Genomic DNA, 6000 nt, shown 5'->3' on the forward strand with positions numbered 1-6000 from the left:
AAAAAATTACAAGGCATATTTTCAAATAAAATTTATGAAAAATTACAAGACCAAAAAACAGATTGAAGAGAATACTAAGATATAGCAAAGATATTGCAATAATCACACAACAAATTTAAAACAACTATGATTAACATGCTAAAGGCTTTATAGGGAAAATATACAAATGCAATAATATGTAATGTAAAAAGAGAGGTAGAAACTCTAAGAAAGAATCAAAAGAAAACATTAGAAATCAAAAACACTAAAACAGAAGTAAAGAATCTTTACTTCTTCTTGATAGTGCATCTTTGGTGGGCTTATCACTAGGTTGGACCCAGGCAAGGAAAAAACTGAGGTGCTTGAAGAATAATAATAGAAGTTTCTAAAATGGAAAGGTAAAGAGAAAAAGAACACGTTATTCAAACACTGGGACAACTAGTAAATGTGCAATATATGCATAATAGGAATACAAGACTGAGAAAAATGAGAGAAACAACCGGAAGAATTATTTGAAACAATACTGACTAACAATCTCCCCCAAATTAATGGTAAACACCAAACCACAAATTCAGGAAGCTCAGAGAACAAGCATAATGAATACCAAAAACATTTAGATGGATCACATTTAATCTGAAGAAAATCAATGACAAAGATAAAATCTTTAAAGAAGCCAGAAAGAGCTAAAATAATCCACCTCACCTACAGAAGAGCAAGGATAAAATTACACTGAACTTCTTTTCAGAAACCATAGAAACCATACCAGCCAGAAGAGAATGCAGTAAAATATTTAACATATTGAGAGAAAAACACCACCAACCCAAAATTCTGTAGCCAGAATAATTTGCCTTCAAAAGTTAAGGGAAATAAAGACTTTCTCAGGCAAACAAACATTGAGGTAATTTGTTGCCAGTGGAACTGCATTGCAAGAAGTATTAAAATAATTCTTCAGAAAGAGGAGAAATTATGTAAGTCAAAAACTTGCATATATAGAGAGAAATTAAACAATGAGAACACATGGACACAGGTAGGGGAGCACTACACACTGGGGTCTGTTGGGGGGAATAGGGGAGGGACAGCGGGGGGGGGTGAGTTGGGGAGGGATAGCATGGGGAGAAATGCCAGATGTGCGTGAAGGGGAGTAAGGCAGGAAATCACACTGCCACGTGTGTACCAACGAAACTATCTTGCATGTTCTGCTCATGTACCCCAAAACCTAAAATGCAATAAAAAAATAAAATAAAACATTACAAAGGAATAAATGAAGGTAAAATAATGTTGTTTTTCTTATTTTTAGTTATAACAGTTTGTTCAAAAAGTTCTAGCAATAATGTATTCAGTGTTTGTTGCTTATGAAATGCAAAACGAAATTTGGTAATGTTATAAGGTATGGGAGGAAGAATTCAGAGCTACTTTGTTAGAAAATATTTTTTTTAATGTGGAGTGGTATATGGTTACTTAAAAGAGGACATAAATCATTTGTAAAATTTATATTACAAATTCAAGGGTAATCACTAAAATAGTTTTTCAAAGAATTATAATTGATGAGAAAAATTGAATTATATGAAAAACTCAACAAAACCGGAGAAGACTGAAAACCAGTGGAAGATAAAAAGGATAAAAGAACAAGAGTGACCAACAGAAAACAGTAACAAATATAACAGATACTAATCCAACTAGATCAATAATTACTTTAAATGTCAACAGTCTAAATATACCAATTTAAAAAGAAGGTACCAGAGTTGATTTAAAAAAAAAAAAAACAACAAGACTTGACTATATGTTGTCTACAGAAACCCACTTTAAACATAAAGGCACAGACAAAAGTAAACTAGTGAAGAAACATGTTAATGTGGTTTGGCTCTGTGTCCCCACTCAAATCTCATTTAGAATTGCAATCCTCAGTGTTGGAGGAGGGGCCAGGTGAGAAGTGATTGACTCATAGGGGTGGATGTCCACCTTGCTGTTCTTGTATTTTTGTGATAGTGAATGAGTCCTCATGAGATCTGGCTTTTTTTTTAAGTGTATAGCACTTCTTGCTTCACCTACTTTTCCTCCTCCTTTAGCCATGTGAAGATGTGTCTGCTTCCCCTTTACCTTCTAACATGATTGTAAGTCTCCTGAGGCCTCCTCAACTATGCTTCCTGTACAGGATGTGGAACCATGAGCCAGTTAAACCTCACTTCTTTATAAATTACCCAGTCTCGGGTTGTTCATTAAAGCAATGCAAGAATGGACTAACACACATATGCAAACACTAATCGGGAAAAGCTGAAGTACTTACATTAGTTTCAGAAAAATCTACCTTCAGAGAAAAAAAATGTCAGAGATAAGGAAGGGTATTACATGGTGATAAAGGGGTCAATTTCTCAAGAAGACATAACTATCCTTAATGTGTATGTACCTAACAACAGAGTGTCAAAATATATGAGGTTAAAAGAAAGTATATAGAAATACAAGGAGAAATAGATGAATCTATTATTATAGTTCAACACAACTCTATCAGTAATTGACAAATCCAGCAGAGAGAAATTCAATCAGAACATAGTTTAGCTGAATGGCAAAATCAGTCAGCTGGATCTAATTGCAAACTAAAGAAAACGTCACCCAACGAACAGTTCTTCTTTAGCTCATAAAGAATATTCACCAAGTTAAATGACAGTCTGAGACAGAAAATACAGCTTACCAAATTTAAAAAAGTAGAAGTTATACAACGGATCTTCTCAACCACAATGGGATTAAACTTCAAATCAATAGCAGAAAGATATTTGGAAAACCCTGAAAAACATGGAGATCACATAGCATATTTCTAAATAACACAGGGATGAAAAGAAGAATTTACAAGAAAAAATTTAAAATATTTAGAACTAAATGAACATACAACTTATTTAAAGGTATGAGATGCAGCACAAGCAATGTTTAGAAGGAAATTTATACTATTTAATCCATCCACATATTAGAAAAGAAGAAACATCTAAAAATCAATAATCTAGGCTGCCATCTTGGGAGACTAGAAACAGAAGCGAACAAAAGAAAATAAAAATTAGAGCAGAAATCAATGAAATTAAAAATAGGGAATCAATTAAGAAAATTAAGGAACTCAAAAGCCAGTTATTAAAAGGATTAATTAATTTGGTAAATTTGATGAACGACACATTTGATAAGTAATATTGATAAAACTTCATCCAGCTTAACTAAGGAAAAAGAAAGGAGACAAAAATTACCAATATCAGAAACAAAATGGCGGGGGTGTGGTGGCTCATGCCTGTAATCCCAGCACTCTGGGAGGCCAAGGCAGGCAGATAGGTTGATATTAGGAGTGTGAGACCTGCCTGGCCAACATGGCAAAACCCCATCTCTACTAAAAGTACAAAAATTAGCCAGGCATGGTGGCACGTGCCTGTAATCCCAGCTACTCAGAAGGCTGAGGCACCAGAATCACTTGAATCCAGTGAGCCAAGATTGTGACACTGCACTCCAGCCTGGGTGACAGAGTGAGGGTCTGTCTCAAAACACACACACACACACACACACACACACACACACACACACACAGAGAGAGAGAGAGAGAGAGAGAAATGAAATAGGAGTCATCACTACTGACTCCACAACTACTGATTCCCAGGATAATACAGAAATATTATGAGCAACTCATATTCACAAAGTTGATAACCTTGATGAAATGCACCAATTCCTAAAGATATAAACTACCAAAACTCATTTGAAGAGAAAAAAATAATCTAAAGAGGCCTAACCCACTAAAGACACTGAATCAATAACTAGCAACCTTTCAGAACAGAAAGCAATAGGCCCTTATAGGTTCAGCAGTAAATTCTACTGAGTATTTAAGAAGGAAATTATACTATTTCTCTATGATATCTAACAGAATATAGAGGCAGAGGAAATGCTTCCAAACCCATTGTATGAAGCCAGCATTACCCTAATATCAAAGCCAGAAAAAGACATTTCAGAAAGAGGAAAACTAAAGACCAATATCTCTGATGAACATAGATGCAAAAATACTCAAAAATCACTAGCAAATTGAACCTAACAATGATAAAAACAATTATACAACATAACCAAGTGAGATTTATTCCAGATATACAAGCCTGATTCAAGACTGAAAAATCAATGTAATTGATCATATCAATAGGCTAAAGAAGAAAAATCATGGTAGAGATCCAAGATGGCTGATTAGGAGCAGCTCAGGATTGCACCTCCCATTTAAAGCGTGGAGGGTGAGTGGATGCAATATTTCCAGACAGAATTTTATTGCCCACAGACCAGGAGATTCCCAGGCGAAGGAGCCCCATGGGTCACCAGCGTGGCTGGTTTGGCTGGCGTGGCTGTTTTGGCTGCCACGGCTATTTCACTGGCACCCCAGTGTGATGGTTCTCCATACAAAATACACGGGTCCGGGTGCCATTTTAGCTGACGATTGGAGCTCCGGGAAGGTAGAGTCACCCATTCATCTTATTAAAAAGAGGATTAAAACAGAGAGTCAGGCCAGGAGATTCCCAGGCAAAAAAAGTGCCACGAATCTCAGTGCCACTGCTTCAGCCAGCGCAGTGGGTTGCTGCATGGGAAATTACACAGATCTCGGTGCCTTTTCAACAGGCGACTGGAATACCTGGGAGACAGTCAACCGTTCAACTAAAAAAAAAGGCTCTGAGGCAGGAAGCCAGGTGATCAGGCTCAGCTGGTCCCAACCCCCCCAAAAAAACAGCAATCAGAAATGCTCTGCATTGAGAGTTTCACAGCAAGCACAGCAGAAACCAAGATGCTACAGCTCTGTGGGGGAGGGACGTCTGCCATTACCGAGGCAGTCCACCACTACGGAGGTGGTTTGCCATTGCTGAGGCAGCCCACCATTACCGAGACAGCCTGCCATTACAGAGAGAGTCTGCCATTATAGAGGTGGGCCACCATTGACGAGGCAGTTCTAACTATACCCATATAAACAGGACTGCAGGGAAGTTCACACGGCAGCTGGGCAGAGCCCATGGCAGCTCACCAAAGCCTCTGCAGGCACACAGTGACTAGGCTGCCTCCTTGCTGGGCAGGGCAGCCCTGAAAAAAAGGTAGCAACACAATAGAAACTCATAAATAAAGCCCTAACTCCCTGGGACAGAGCACCTGGGGAAAAAAAAAAGAGGGATGGTTTATGAGTTCTGCTGCAGCAGACTTAAACGTACCTGCCCAGCAGCTCTGAATGAACAAAGGAGCTCACAGCTCAGCACTTGAGCTCCTAAAAAGGACAGACTGTCTCCTTAAGCAGGTCTCTGACCCCCGTATATCCAAAGAGTCACCTCATAAAGGAGAGCTCACACTGACATCTGGTGGGTATTCCTCTGGGACAAAGGTAGCAGCAGAAGAAACTGGAAGCAACCCTTACTATTCTGCACACACTGCAGGTCATCCCCAGGCAAGCAGGGCCTGGAGTAGACCTCAGCAGTCCTATAGCAGAGGGGCCAGACTGTTAGAAGGAAAACTAAGAAACAGAAAGAAATAACTTCATCACCAACAAACTGGACGTCCATTCAGAGACCCAATCTGCAAATCAACAACTACAAAGATGACAGGTGGATAAATCCACAAAGATGGGAAGAAACCAGTGCAAAAAGGATGAAAACACCCGAAATCAGAATGCCTCTCCTCCTACAAGGGATCACAACTCCTCACCAGCAAGGGAACAAGGATGGATGGAGAATGAATGTGATGAATTGACAGAATCAGGCTTCAGAAGGTGGGTAATAAGAAACTTCTGTGAGCTAAAAGAACATGTTCTAACCCAATGCAAAGAAACTAAAAACCTTGAAAAAAGATTTGACGACATGCTAATGGGAAGAAACAACTTAGAGAGGAATGTAAGTGAATTGATGGAGCTGAAAAACAACATGAGAACTTCAGGAAGCATACACAAGTTTCAACACTCGAACTGACCAAGCAGAAGAAAAGATATCAGACATCGAAGATCAACTCAATGAAACAGAACAAGAAGGCAAGATTAGAGAAAAAAGG

Source organism: Callithrix jacchus, chromosome X (genome assembly GCF_049354715.1).
Source record: "Callithrix jacchus isolate 240 chromosome X, calJac240_pri, whole genome shotgun sequence".
In the NCBI taxonomy this organism is placed as follows: domain Eukaryota; kingdom Metazoa; phylum Chordata; class Mammalia; order Primates; family Cebidae; genus Callithrix; species Callithrix jacchus.